Source organism: Ornithorhynchus anatinus, chromosome 1 (assembly GCF_004115215.2).
Source record: "Ornithorhynchus anatinus isolate Pmale09 chromosome 1, mOrnAna1.pri.v4, whole genome shotgun sequence".
NCBI classification, from domain to species: domain Eukaryota; kingdom Metazoa; phylum Chordata; class Mammalia; order Monotremata; family Ornithorhynchidae; genus Ornithorhynchus; species Ornithorhynchus anatinus.
Window position 1 is genome coordinate 82,572,896 of NC_041728.1, and position 15,853 is coordinate 82,588,748.

Here is a 15,853-nt window from a genome sequence, read left to right on the forward strand (position 1 = left end):
AAAAATTCAGAAGTGGCTTACCATTGCCTCCTTCCGCTCAGTAAACTTGAGTCTCCTCCCTCAACTCTCTCCCATGCCGCTGCTGCCCAGGAGAGGTGAGTTTTGACTTGTGGCAGATTGCCTTCCACTCGCTATCCTCTGCCCAAGTTAGGAATGGAATGGGCACCCCTCTGCTTGACTCTCCCTCCCATAGCCGAGACTGGTCGAGTATTGGAAACTCTCCAGGTGCAATCCCGAGAGGGCAGGGAACAGCATCTGCCTCAAACAATTTGTGAATCAGTGGTGTTTATTGAGCACTTAATGTGTGCAGAACACTGTAAAAAGCACTTGGGAGAGTATGGTACAACAGAGTTGGTAGGCACATTGCCTGCTCACAACTTACTCACTGATCTCCCTGCCTCCTATCTCTCCAGTCCATACTGAACTTAGTTTCCCAGATCATTTTCCAAAAAAAAAGTCAGTCCCTGACTCCCTACTCTTCCAAAAGCTCCAGTGGTTGCCCATCCACCTCCAGGTCAAACACAAACTCCTTACCATTGGCTTTAAAGCCCTCAATCAGCTTGACCCACCTACTCCTACTGAGAGCTCACCTCCTCCAAGAGGCCTTCCCAGACTGCGCTTCCCCTTTTCCCTCTGCTGCCTCTCTGCACCCCCTTCACCTCCCCTCAGCTAAGCCCCCTTTCCCCCTTTCCCTCTGCTCCCCCCCCAACTTCCCCTCAGCACTGTGCTCATTTGTATATATTTTTATTATCCTATTTATTTTGTTAATGAGATGTACATCTCCTTGATTCTATTTATTGCTACTGTTTTTGTCTGTCTCCCCCAATTAGACTGTAAGCCCGTCAATGGGCAGGGATGGTCTGTATCTGTTGCCGAATTGTACTTTCCAAGCCCTTAGTACAGTGCTCCGCACATAGTAGGCGCTCAATAAATACTATTGAATGAATGAATACTTTATCTTGCTGATTTCCTCAGCCGGCCTACTTCACTCCTGTAATGCCAATTTCTGCTCACTGTCCCTTGATTTCCTCTATCTTGCAGTCAACCCTTTTTCTGCATTCTTCCTTTGGCCTGGAACTCCCTCCTTCTTCATATAGAAACAGTGTGGTGTAGTGGAAAGAGCACAGACCTGGGAGTCAAAGGACCCGGGTTTAAACCCAGCTCTGCCATTTGTCTGTTGGGTGACCTTGGGCCAAGTCATTTCACTTCTCTGGGCCTCAAATCTCCTGTTCTCCCTCCTACTTAGACTGTGAGCGCCAGGCGGGACAGGGACTGTATCTAAACTAATTAACTTGCATCTACCCTAGTGCTTAGGACAGTGCTTGGCCCATAGTAACTGCTTAACAAGTACAATGATAAATGAACCCTTGAAACCAGTGGTGGGTGCCAGGCTGAGATTTTTGAACTATTAGTGGATTTTTTGATATGAAAGAATGAGTTCTAGGGGGTTCCTGGAAAGTGCTTGCTGGGTGACTCCCTTCCCTACCAGGGGACATTCCTGGTGGGATTTGCCTTCCTACTTGCCACAGGTCCCTGCCTAGTGGAGTCAGCTGTCCACAGCTGTCCTGTTCTGGTGTTAGCAGACAGGGTAGAGAGGAAGGAATTCGTGAAAGAAACAGTACAAATCATATCCCTTCCCTTCTGCCTTTCAGCAGTGGCATTTGAGTACGTGAAGATCATTTCATGCCACCATCGAGGACAGTCACCTTGTCCTGACTGGCTGCTCTCACATTTAATAGCTAAACATTTCAGAGCTGTCTGACTACCAGCTTTTCAGGAGTTCCTTTCGGATAGAAACTATTTTTGAATATAGCAGAGCACCCTACGCTTAAGGTTTTTTTTAGCTTTAAAACTATGCCTCTGTCCAATGCTGTAAATGCACTTTGAAAGGCAACCTCCTACACAGAGACAAAAGGAAAACACTATTTGTATTTCCGTAATCGAGTTCCACAATCTTTTGCGTGAAGAATGATTGAGAATCCCAAAATACTAAAGTACGTCTCCCATTTTGATAAAGGTTTCCAGATTAGGCCAGTGTTTCATGAAATAGCTAGATAGCAATTCACACAATAATTGCATTTGGTCACTACTGAATCACATTGAGTTAATAGAAATAGGAGGAAATCTTTTGGATCTATGGGGGTTTCTTTTTCGGTTGCTGTTGTTTTTTGTTTCTTTAATTTCCACTTAAACAACTGAACGTGTTTTTGTTCTAACCGGTGGAAAGGGACGGAGAATGAGGAAGTATACCTAAGTTATCCCAAAAGGCAAGTCTCTGACTTCACTTTTAGAAATTATATATTATAAATTCCTTTGATATATCCATCCAAAGAGACTCTGCTGTCCTTTCCACATTTGCAGGTGAAAGCATGCAAGATTGAGAAGCTATCCTAAGACAAGGATAATTATTGTGTGGTAATATAACACATTACCTATTTCTGTACAGAGATGATGACAGGAACACTGGAGAATATTTGAGTGGAGTCACTGGTTATGTTGCTGTAAGAGGGATGTCCCTGAGGTGACTCTCCGACCTCCCAACCCTACAGCAATTTTGTACATATCCGTAATTTATTTATATTAACATCTGTCTTCCCCTCTAAAACTATAAGCTCATTGTGGGCAGGGAATGTCTGTTATATTGTTTTACTGTACTCTCCCAAGTGCTCGATACAGTGCTCTGCACACAGTAAGCAAACAATAAATAAGACTGACTGACAGGCTTCCTGCAACTCGGGCAAGTCCCGCTATTCAGCATTCCATCCTATCACTCCATATCCTAGGGAGGGACCCATTAAGATTCCACTTTTGGTGGGGCAGTAGAAGGGAATCACAGCATAGCCTCCTCCTTCTCGCTTTGTCCACTCTGGGGGCAATAACAGCGAGTTCAGCCACCATCTCACTCCCTGCTACTCCACCTGAGCCTCCCTGGACCATCCACGGGTGCTTCCGGACAGGTCGGAACTACGTGTTCCGTCTGTAGTGGAGACTCCCATCCATGGCTTGTCAGTTCAGTGCGGGAAGATGGCGGGGTTGGTGGGAGAGGGGGGTCCCACCTGACCTTGCCCATCTTGGTGATGAAAGCACAGCTCCGAGACAGCCCATTTAGCCAGTATCACAGTTCTTTGTGTAGTGTCAGCTATGCTGCAGATGGCAGGAACTTTGGGAAATATCCTTGCCCCCACCGATCCCCTGCTAGCCCTCACCAGCCAAGTCTGGATAGTGCCCAATGCAGCACAGTAGGGCACCACATAAACATCCTTGTGCTCTGCCGACAAAGGAGCTATTCAGTAGGCCCTTCTCTTCCCACTTTTAAATTACGGTAGGTACCATCACCAGATTTGAAACAGCACAAGCTCTTCCTACAGAGGGGGAGCAGATAGTAGATTAGAGAAACAGTGTGGCCTAGTGGAAAGCGCATGGGCCTGGGAGTCAGAGGACCTGGGTCTAATCCCAGCTCTACCACTTACCTGCTGGGTGACTCTGAGCAAGTCGTTCGGCTTGTCTGGGCCCCAGTTTCCTCATCTGCAAAAGGGGGATTCAAAACCTGTTGTCCCTCATAGTTAGAATGGGAACCCTGGTTGGGGCAGCGACACTGTCTGACCTGAATATGGTGTATCTACCCCAGTGCTTAGTACAGTGCTTGGCACATAGTAAGTGCTTATCAAATACTATTATTATTGTTATTAGTTTAGTAAACTAGTATAGTAAAAATCACCAATCACCCACCCCTCTGCATCAGCTCCGCCCTTTGCTGTGTATCCCTTAGTCATTTTTCCACTCACCCTGGCCCCACAGTACTCATGTAAATATTCTTATACTCTACTATTTCCCCTATCCCTAATCTAATATCGGTCCCTCCCTGTTGTAGAGTGTAAGGTCCTTGTAGGACAGGGATCAGGTCTACCTACTATGTTGTACTTTCCCAAAAGCTTAGTCCAGAGCACTGCACAGAGTAAGCGTCATTGATTGATTGATTAATTGTTAGTCAGAATTTTGTATTTTTTGTTTTCTCTAGGAGGTTGACAGGTTTTCTCATAAGGGGTTTTCAAAATGGTTCCGTTTTTGAAGTTAAAACAGAGATGCTGAATTTGCCAAGTTGATATTCAAACATCTAAGGTGTTTCTAACTTCGAAATTGAATTGCAAATCACAATTTTAAACTTCTACTCACCCTACTTACTTTCCTAGCTCCCTATTGAATCTAGCAGGTTTGTGCTTGAAGACAAATTTACACTGTCCTGTCTGAATGCATGAATATTGCCATCAGTACTAGAGTAACAGTACTTAGTTGCTGCTTTTCTGCCTTCAGAAACTTCTAGCTCACCCTATTTCGTATTCATTCAGAGTGTAACTCATTTTAGACTAAGAAATGTTTAGGAACATATCAAACTGTAAAGAATGAAAAAACAATATTATCTATTGATTATTTAATAGCCAGTACAAATCACCTCCATAGTTGCATCGCATATCTTTTTTTTAAAGATGCTTTTTCCCTCATAGGAAATTCACATATTTGTCTAGGAAGGCTTTCTTGGTAATAACTAGAATACCATGCATGTGCAATCAGTAAGAAAGGAGTAACAATAATAATAATAATGGCATTATTAAGCATTACATGCTTATTTCTCGAGTGGCAGATACAAGGTTATGAGGTCAAATAGTCCCTATCTCACATGGGACTCATAATATACTTTATCCCCATTTTACAGATGAGGAAACTGAGGTTCAGAGAAGTAAAGCTTGCTTAAAGCCACGAAAGGTCAGTAGCAGAGCTAGGACTCAAGCCTGGATCTCCTAATTCCCAATCCTGCACTTTTTTGTTGTTTGCGTTTGTTTGTTTGTTTAAGCACTTACTATGTGCCAGACACTGTACTAATCTAATGACCTATTGTGCAATGTCCCATCAGAGGTATTAGGCATATTTTATGTCATTTTTGTCTGGTTCTCTTTTTCCTTTGGTCTATTTAAACTCTGAAGAAAAGACAGACAGGAACTTCAAATGAAATTTCCAAGCTAAGAAAAATAGGAAAGTCAATAAATAGGAGACTTGCACAACATTAGGACCTAAGTATCTTTTGTGTCAGAGGGAAAACATTGAGAGTCTCTGTTTGATAAACATTCATATATTTCTACGTTTTAAGCAAATGCTTGTTATTCCCATTTTCTTCCCAACAATCTAGAACTCTACTACAAGGGGCTCCCCTCTCTTTTATTTTCTCTTTTTAAAAGAATAATAAACCAGTGAATAGCTGGTCAAAATGAAAAGGCTTGTTGCAAACTGCATGGCACTACCTTTATGGTTAATTCTCAGGAAATTAGCAAACAAGTTAAATACCTAAGCAACAGAAGAACAAAATGGAAAGATGCAGTTTGTACTTACAAGGTAATTGACAAGAGGAACATAGAGGAACACATCATTCTGGGCTATTACTATCCGTTGGGTACCAGGCTTTCCAAACTGCTCATTCGTGAATTTTTGAAATAATAGTTCCGTCTTTCTGAGGACAGATCCTTGCCGATGGACGAGAAAGACTAAATGGCAGTGAAGCGTGATCACGATCAAGTAAGTGAGTAGATACATAATAAGTATTGCCTGATAATCCTGTGTGTGAATCACACAAAAGTGTTTTACAAGTTTTATTTAAAAGAGACTTTGATTTAATAAGTACAGTCAGCTCCTAGTGGATAGGGGCATGTTATTATGAAGTCCGAACATCATCTAGCATATAGAAGCAACTGTAGGTTGGGGCTCCATATCCGTTTGTTTTTTTTTTGGACTAGCTGCTATTTAAGAAAGCAAAAGAAAGTATCCTACCCCCCCCACCCCCATTCCCCCCTCATACACTGGTACTACACTCTTTCCTTTCCATACAAACTGCTTCTATGCTGATCCAAGCACTTTTCATATACTACCTGGACTGCTGCATCACATCAGTTTCCTTTCTCATCTCCCTGCCTCCTGTCTCTCCCCACTCCAGTTCTTACTTCACTCTGCTTGCTGGATTGTTTTTCTGAAAAAACCTTCAGTCAATGTCTCCCCATTCCTCAAGAACTTCCAGTGGTTGCCTATCCACCTCTGCATCCCGCAGAAACTTCTTACCATCAGTTTTAAAGCACTCAATCAGCTTCTGCCCTTTCTACCTTACCTTTCCAACTACACCCCAGCCTGAGACACTTTGCTCCCCTAACCTCAATCTACTCACTGTACCTCGACCTCATCCCTCTCACCACCAAACCCTAGGCCATCTCATTCCTCTGGCCTGGAACTCCCTCCTTCTTCATATCTGAAAGACCATGACTCTCCCCCCTTTTAAAGCCTTTTTAAAATTACATCTTCTCCAAGGGCCCTTCTCTTACTAAGCCCTCATTTCCCCAGCCCCTCTCCTTTCTGTGTTGCCTATGTACCTGGCTCTGTACCCTTTGAGCACTTGATATTCACCCCACCCTCAACGCCACTGCATCTTCGTTCATATCCGTAACTTATTTTAATCTCTGTCTACCCACTGTAGACTGTAAGCTCCTTGGTCAGGAAATGCGTCTACCAACTCCATTACATTGTACTCTCCTCAGTGCTCTGCACTCATTAAGTGCTTGGTAAATACCAATGATTGATTGAATGATACAGGATGAGAGACAGCCTTGAAAATCTGCAACAGGGGCAGGCAATGGAGTTTTTCCGGAGCCAAGGGCTGAAATGTGAACATTTTTTTTCAGCCTGATTTATGCTAATGGGGAAAATTGAGGTTACTGTGGTCTCTTGTGGGTTTGGGTGAGGGTGCTGGACTCAATTTCCCCTTGTTTCACAATTTCCTCAGCACATCAAGATCACAATCTATTACATTATGTATCTCACATAATGGCAGTACACCAGGATTACGAAAGCACTGAAGATCCTAAGGGAAGTCACGGTATCAAGGTTATGAGGGCACAGGAGTATCTGTTCAGCTACATCCAGAGATCCTCTATTCCAAAGTCCTGGGCTACCTAAAAAATAATAATACTATGGGCCAAGCATTGATTCGGATGATCATATTGGCCAGAGACCCTGTCCAACACAGGGCTCGCTGTCTGAGAGGGAAGAACTGGTTTTAATCCTCATTTTACAGATGAGGAAATTGAGGCACAGAAAAGTTAAAGAAACCTGTCAAAGGCTACAGAGCAAGCAGGTGGCAGAGCCAGGATTAAAACCCGAGTCTTCTGTCTTCCCAGCCAGTTCCTTTTCCACTAGGCCATGTTGTCTATCTCAGCCGTTTGTCTCCGAATAAGTGCTAGAAACAGGAGAATGAGGATGGAGTTTGGGGATGAATAAAAATGCAATTCCCTCACCCTAATGACAAAACAGTGAAGTGGGAAAATCTAATTCTTGATCATTTCTCTCAGCATCCCCTAAAAAGCATATTTAATATTAAGGGGCCTGAGAGGATATCAGTCATTTCTCCAGAATCAAAGTGTTTGCTACAGGGGAAGGCCATAGAAGAGAATGGATGGCAATAGGACACCGTGAACTGAAGGGAAAACCATGAAACAAGGAGGGCAGGAGAAATATTTTTAGAGAACTATCCCGAAGACACCATGCAAGAATTCCGTAAGAAGCTGTGTGCAGCTGGGAGCCTGCAGCAATTATCTGGCAGGCTGCAATTAATAATGGGATGACCTTGGTGAAGAGCTTCAAGAAGACAATGACAAAAAGAGGCAGAAATGAAAATGGCACCAGTGAAGTAGAAAATGGAATAATATAGGAGGGGACCATATTTAAACACACACTGTGTAAAAGAGACGGGTAGTCATTTCAGTCTTCTTACCCACACTTGGATTAGCAGCGGCCCTATCTTTGAATGTGAAGGCAGCTACTTATGTATTACACAATAGAATGTCACTGTTTACATCTGTTTTTTGATTCGAAGGAGAAAAATAATGTCTTGGATATACCCCTGAGTCAACTTGAGAGTGATTTTAAATGCACATGAGCGTGCCAGTTGAAGTTCTTGAATATATGTGGGCCATGGATTGTGTCCAGTTTGCTGATATTGTATCTCTACCGGTGCTTGGTACCATGCTTAACCCATGGGGCTTAACCAATACCAAGAATACCAAATATCGAGAAGCAGCGTGGCTCAGTGGAAAGAGCCCACGCTTGGGAGTCAGAGGTCCTGGATTCTAATCCCCGCTCTGCCACTTACTGGCTGGGTGACTTTGGGCAAGTCACTTAACTTCTCTGGGCCTCGGTTACATCTGTAAAATGGGGGTTAAGACTGTAAGCCCTACGTGGGACAACCTGATTACCTTGTGTCTACACCAGTGCTTAGAACAGTGCTTGGCACATAGCTCTTAACAAATGCCATCATCATCATCATCATTATTATTATTATAACACAGTTGTTACTATTATTCTTATTTTATTCTTGCCCTGCTTACAGTAAGTGCTCAATAAAAGTCATTGATTAATTGAGGGTTTTTTTTCCATGGTATTTATTAAGTGATTACTATGTGTCACAAATTTTTCTAAGTGTCAGGGTAGATCAAGTGAACTAGGTTGGATACAGTGCCTGACCCACCTGGGGCTCACAATCTAAGTAGGAAGGAGAACAGAAAAACTGAGGCACCGATAAGTTCAGTGACTTGTCCAAGGTCACACAGCAAGCAGGTGGCAAAGTCGGGATTAGAACCCAGCTACTCTGAATTCCAGGCCCATGCTCTTTCTACTAGGCCATAATGCTTCTCTAGTTTTCTGGTGGAATCTGGGCAGTGAAAGTCTTCATTCTGTCCCTCCCAGCATCCTCGGAGCATGTGGATGTCCCTGCGTCCATGGCTTGACTTTCTTTTCTGTATTCTCTTGGGAGTGGGAGGAGGGGTCGAGTGCTTTTAAGATGGCATCTATAGACTCCCAAGTGTCCCGGGACAAATGTCGCATTTGCTCAATTGCAAGAGTGGCCCTCCAATAGGCTTAGAGTCCTGTCACCGTAAGATGGCCATTGTGGCCACTAGAGAATGGTAAATCATAAAAGCAACAAACTGCTGCAAACAAGTAAGGCCCCTCCTTCCAAAGTAGGACAAATGAACAGCTTTCTTAAACTAAGTAGAAAAAACAGAGATGGATGACTACTTCCTCACTTCTTATAAGCCAAGGGGAGCAACAAGGAGCCACCTCTCTGACCTCTATGCTACTAGGAAAATTACCAAATATTTGAACTTTTAGACCCGGGAGAAGTTGTGGGACTGTTACTGTACAAAATGACAAATTATTTATATATATCAGCCTACTCCCCCTTCAGACTGTAAGCTTCTTGTGGGCAGGGAATGTGACTACCAACTCTATTGTATTGTACTCTCCCAAGCGCTTAGTACAGTGCTGTGCACACAGTAAGTGCTCAATAAATGCCACTGATTGATTGACTGACTCTTGACTGTTTGAATGGAATGTTCTAGTTCTAACTTTGCACACTGGATATTTTCAGTAGTTTCTGAAAGTTGGATTTTTTTTTTCTCCATGTGTGTCCTTTTCATGATCAGAGAAGCAACGTGGCTCAGTGGAAAGAGCCTGGGCTTGGGAGCCAGAGGTCGTGGATTCTAATCCCGGCTCCGCCGCTTGCCAGCTGTGTGACTTTGGGCAAGTCACTTCACTTCTCTGTGCTTCAGTTCCCTCATCTGTAAAATGGGGGTTAAAACTGTGAGCCCCACGTGGGACAACCTGATCACCTTGTATCCCCCCCAGTGCTTAGAACAGTGCTTTGCACATAGTAAGCACTTAACAAATACCACCATCATTATTATTATCATTATTATGATGATGATGATGAGCTCTTCAAATGTGAAGACCGGGCTTGCTTATTTGCACTGCATTTCAGGCCTAGCATCTTGTACGAAATCGATAGCACTAAGGATAATAATGTTGGTATTTGTTAAGTGCTTACTTTGTGCAGAGCACTGTTCTAAGCGCTGGGGGATACAAGGTGATCAGGTTGTCCCACATGGGGCTCACAGTCTTCATCCCCATTTTACAGATGAGTGACTGAGATCGTTGGCCCTTTAAAATCTACAAACGTTTAGACTGCTCCTCAGATGTTGAAGGACTGATGGAATCAGGAAACTAACTGAAATTTCAGTCGATGACTTCCCAGAGTATCTCGAGATTAGAACAGAGGCTAGAACAGAGAGTAGCCAGAGTGGCTCGACACGACTCACATCATCTGGCTGTCTTACTGCTTCTTCAGATGAAGAGGCTGAAAAGATTCAGTGCCTAAAAATAAGACTTCCGAGTTGTCTCTTTAGACCCAAACTCTTCTAACGGAGACATATAATTGGAGATTGGTTGTTTGCAGCTTTACTCAATTTCATCCTGATTTTTATCCTCTGATTCACCATTTTAAACATTGATTTGCATTGGAAAAATCTGGAATCGGGTCTCTTGTCGCCAGAGCTGCCAGTAGCTCTGCCATTTCTGTTGTTTGTTGCTCTTTCTTATTTAGCAACTTTTCCCCTTTTCTCTCCTCCCAAGTTGCCTTGCCTCTCCTTTTCACCCTTTTTCCCCGCCTCCCTTATCACCTCGGAAGCTGAGCCAAAGGAGAAGCCCCAGGGGTGCTGAAGAAGAGGAGAAGAGAGGGGCTGTTGTTGTTGAAGGTTATGCTGTTCCTGCCGCTTTATAACGCAAAGCCGCCCTCCCTTTCTTCTAATTTCCCAGAGCCGCCAACTGCCGGGAGAGTTTCAGCCCTGCCCTTGTCGGCATTTTCCCCATCACCTCTACCTCAGGAAAGTGTCGTTGGCGCTGGTGACTCTTACCCTCTAGATCTCTGCTAATCAATCAAGCAGTCGTATTTATTAAGCATTTACTGAGTGCAGAACACTGAACTAAGTGGTGGGAAGAGTTCAGAACAACAGAGTTGGTAGACACATTCCCTGCTCTCAACGAGCTTACAGTCTAGAGGACTGTCAAGTCCTTTAAGACAGCGATCACATCTGCCATCTCTATTGGACGATCCCAGGTGCTTATTATTATTATTATTACGTAGTACTTGTTAAGCACTTACTATGAGCCAGGCACTGTATTAAGCATTGGGTTAGATACAAGATAATTGGGGTTGGATACAGTCCATGTCCTACATAATCCCCATTTTACAGATAAGGTAACTGAGGCACAAAGAAGTTAAGTAACTTACTCTAGGTCACACAGTAGAAAAGTGGAAAGAGCTGGGATTAGAACCCAGGTCACCTGACTCCCAGGTCCAGGCTCTTTCCACTAGATCACTGCTTCTCTTTAATAATAATAATACCATATTATTATTATAGTATTTGTTAAGCATTTTCTATATGTCAAGCAGCATTCTAGGCACTGGGTTAGATATGAATTTACAGATTGGACACAGTCCCGTTCCCATATGAGGCTCGCAGTCTAAATTATAGGGAGAACAGGCATTAGTACAGTGCTCAAAATAAAGTAAGCACGCAGTAAGTATTACTGACTGCTTGATTTCCTCAAATGAAGAATTGAGTCCCCCCTTTCCCTCTGCTTGCCCTCCCCTCCCTCTCCCTCTGCTCTTCCCTCTTCCCCTCCCCTCAGCACTGTGCTCATTTGTATGTATTATTTATTATGCTATTTATTTCATTAATGAGGTGTACATTCCCTTGATTCTATTTATCTTGATGTTGTCTTGCTCCTGTTCTGTTTTGCTTTGCTGTCTCCCCTGTTTAGGTTGTCCCACGTGAGGCTCACAGTTTTCATCCCCATTTATAACCTTATGCTATTTTCCTCATAAAAGGTTATTATAGTCGCCCAGAAAGTTGTCATTTTTTGGTTTCCTGTCTTTCCTGCTTCTCTGCTATGCTCTATCATTGAGCAGATCACCTAATCCATATATAGAACAATCAATCCATCATATTTATTGAGTGTTTACTGTGTGCACAGCACTGTCCTAAGAGCTTGGGAGAGTCCAATATAACAGACACATCCTATAAATGTCTATATGTAGATCTATCCAAAGAGAATAGAATTTATATATGAATGCTTTTGAATTTCATCTCATGCTAAAAAGACCAGTGCTATAAAGACTATGCCAGATGTGTGACTGGGAAATTTCTGAAAATCCCTAATTGCAACAAGTAATAAGAAAAGTCTTTTTGTATTGCAGTTGCTTTGGTCATGTAATTAAGAAGAGAAAAAGATTGAAAATAGAAACATTCTTCATCTGAATAATAGTTTTTAAAGAACCCTCAAATAGTCAACGCATTTCAAGAGACTGCTGAGGCATGACTAATGCTTTCACACTATCATTAAGTATTTTATTATAATTATATGTTTTATTGCTTTTTCTTTAGAAAGAAAACAAGATATTTCTCCTAGCATAAGAAAACCACGTCGCTGAATAGGGCATTTAGTTGCATGATCTATATTCTCTCAGTCCTTGAATATCAGACAGTGAACTATGATGGCAAGGTGCCCGCTCACAAGTAATAAAGAAATGCTCAGCTTAAACTTGTTATTCTAGAGGATGGATATTGACTATTTCTAAAGGTGTTTAGGAATGGAGACTGACTCCATAATCTCCTTGGGTAGCCTGCTCTGGGGCTATATCCCTCTGATTGTCATTACATCTTTCTTTTATCCAGCTGGTCCCCTCTCCGGGTCGCATCTGGAGAGTTTCCAGTACTTAACCAGTCTCGGTTAGGGGAGGGAGAGTCAAGCAGGCCTACCCATTCTATTCCTAGCTTGGCCAGTGGCTAGCAAGTGGAAAGCCTCCTGCTACAAGTCAAAACTCACCTTTCCTGGGCAGCAGAGGCATGGGAGAGTCTCCAGGGCGGAGACTTGAGTTAACTGTTAGGTGGCAATGGTAAAACATTTCCATATTTTGACCAAGAAAACTCTCTGGATCCACTACCAGAACAACTGCAGATGGAGAGTGGGACGTTCTGGGAGAGACGGGTCCGTGGTGTCACTAAGGGTAGGAAACGACTCGACGGCATAAGACAATATCCAACTGGATACTATTGGCAGGGGTGGGTTAGGAACCCTACTCCTTCCTATTCTCTTTAACTCCCTCTTTACTCCCTCTTTTGCTTTTCCACCCCCACAATAAATTACTACTCCCATCTGGAGAGAAACCACCAAGTTGTTTTGCTATTACTTTGCTTCTCAGCGTTAGCCTATATCATTTCCTTTTTATCTCTTCTCGAAGGTCATAATGTAGAACTAATCTACAACCTCTCCCAGTGTCATAACTCCCCCAACTACACCTCAGTCATTGGTTCTGTTTAGCATTTACTGAGTGCCGAGTACTGTACTAAGCGCTTGGGAGAGTACAGCATGAAAGATTTGATAGACATGTTCCCTGCTCACAAGGAGCTTACAGTTTTGATGTATATCCTGAGACAGAGTTCCTTTCATACACACATAACTGCAATACTCTTCCACTGAAGAATTTCAAGACTATGTGTTAACTGTATTCATCAAAATTCTAAATCCAAGCACACAAAGGTGATTGGGTTTAGAATTTTGATGAATACAGTTAACACATAATCTTGAAATTCTCAATCAACGATATTTATTAAACATTTTCTGTGGGCAGAGCACTCTACTATGTGGTCGGGAGAGTACAACACAACAGAGTTGGTAGACATATTCCTCTCTCCCAAGTGGGGGAGACAGACATTAAAATTGTTTTATTTGGGGTATTGTTAGGCCCTTACCATGTGTCAAATACTGTTCTAAGTGTTAGGGTAGGTACAAGTTAATTCAATCACAATTCAATTCCATCGTATTTATTGAGCGTTTGCTGTGTAGAACACTGCACTAAGCACTTGGGAGAGTACACTACAACAATAAAAGGACACATTCCCTGCCCAAAGCGAGCCTATAGTCAGAACCCATCTCCGTCCCATGTGGGGCTCACAGTCTAAGTAAGAACAGGTTTTGAATCCCCATTGTACAGTTGAGGAGATTGAGGCACAGAGAAGTAAAGTGACTTGCCCAAGGTCACCCAGCAGGCAATTGGCAGATCTGGCATTAGAACCCAGGTCCTCTGACTCCCAAGGCCCAGGCTATTTCCACTAGGCTACTTGTGGAGGGGTGGCCAATATGAAGTGCTTCAAAGGTACAGATCCAACTGCATAGGCGAAGCAGAAGGGAGAGGCCGTAGGGGAGATGAGTGTGTAATCAAAGAAGGACTGTTGGAGGAGTTAATTCAATTGTATTTATTGAGCGTTTACTATTATTTATTGAGCGCTTACTATGTGCAGAGCACTGTTCTAAGCGCTTGGGTAGATACCAGGTCATCAGGTTGTCCCACGTGGGGCTCACAGTCTTCATCCCCATTTTGCAGATGAGGTAACTGAGGCCCAGAGAAGTGACGTGACTTGCCCACAGTCACACAGCTGACAAGTGGCAGAGCTGGGATAGTTTAGGCCTTGATTAGGTCTGCCGCAACAGTGGATATATGGAGTCCTAAAATATATATTATCAATTGTTACCTCTCCAAACCCAAACTCCGTAGTTTTATTAGTACATATGTTTCTTTCATTTTTCATCTAGCCTTACGGTATGTTTTCTTCTACTGTTATTTCATTGCGGTATGAAAAAATAGCATTCTCTACATATGGGCATGAGGAAAGCTCTACCTATGGAGGAGGAGGCATCCAGAGAGCATTCCTTAGACAATGTGTGACTGTCACTTTCTTTGGTTTCATTTATCTCACGTACCTAGTCATGATCCTGTGTAACGGGAGTTATGAGCGCACTGCCGATAAGGGCAGCAACCGAGAGTGTGTGTGTGTTTGTGAGTATGTGTCCGCGTGTCTGTGATATAGTTCTAGGAGCCCCTTCTCTTCCCAGGCAAGCAGCTTTAAGGTGTTTGATCAGAATTATATCAGTGTGGGATCTGCAATAATAGCTCACGGGCTCAACCTGAGGTAGGTGGTTAAAGGAGCCCCCGCATTTACACTTCCGGTGCCTTAGCTGACCATAGAACCAGCCTGGCATAGGGAATACAGCGTGGGCTAAGGTGTCAAAAGGTCGTGGGTTCTAATCCCAGCTCCCCGTCTTGTCTGCTGTGTGACCTTGGGCAAGTCACTTCTCTGTGCCTCAGTTCCCTCATCTGTAAAATGGGGATTGAGACTGTGAGCCCCATGTGGAACAGGGACTGTATCCAACTCAATTTGCCTGTACCCACCCAGCGCTTAGTAAAGTGCCTGGCACGCAGTCAGCACTTAACAAATACCACAATTATTAAGTAATGTTCCCACACTGGTAGATTTGTTGGGTGCCCCAAATCACAGAATGATCCTGGATATTCCCTTTTAGGGTAAGGATCATGTTTTTCATTTTTTTCTTTTTGCACATTCCCAAGGACCTATTATAGTGCTTTGCTTACAGGAGCTACTCAGTAGATGTTGTTGATGATTATATTAATGTGAGAGCTTCTTTTCCCTCTCGCCTCCCTTGGGCAGATAGGAATCATTCAATAACATTTGTTCAAGGCCTAAATTGTTCTCTGACCAGGATCACTGAGCACTGTTCAAAATCATTCACTAACCCTACCCGGTGGGCTCATAACGTTTGCTCATTTTCAAACACTGGGTTTTTAAATTCATTCATCCCTGAAATTGAGCAGAATCTGCTCAAGTGTGGTCTTTCTTGTTCTGCTGTGCTTTTTCACTTTCATACACTCTTCAAACTGGGAAATATGACTCAACGACCTCTTTGCTAATTTGAATATACAAGTTGATTATAAACCAAATAATTTTGACTGATATAAAAACATTAAAACCAATCTTTCGGGAAAGTGTCCACGGGAATGGATTTTTTATGCACTAACAGGATGGTGCCCTTGCAATCCTCCCAGAATTCTGGAGAAAGGGTGGGGCTG

General features: G+C 43.1%; 2 non-coding genes across 2 annotated transcripts; one reads left to right on the plus strand and one right to left on the minus strand.

The window, feature by feature from the left end:
• Positions 1-105: 105 nt before the first annotated feature.
• Positions 106-243, minus strand: LOC114817256. Its single transcript, XR_003765107.1, has one exon. It is a non-coding gene; the product is annotated as a small nucleolar RNA SNORA7 (small nucleolar RNA).
• A 12,364-nt stretch (positions 244-12,607) lies between these two features.
• Positions 12,608-12,743, plus strand: LOC114815894. The gene has a single exon (XR_003763689.1). It is a non-coding gene; the product is annotated as a small nucleolar RNA SNORA7 (small nucleolar RNA).
• Positions 12,744-15,853: the final 3,110 nt, after the last annotated feature.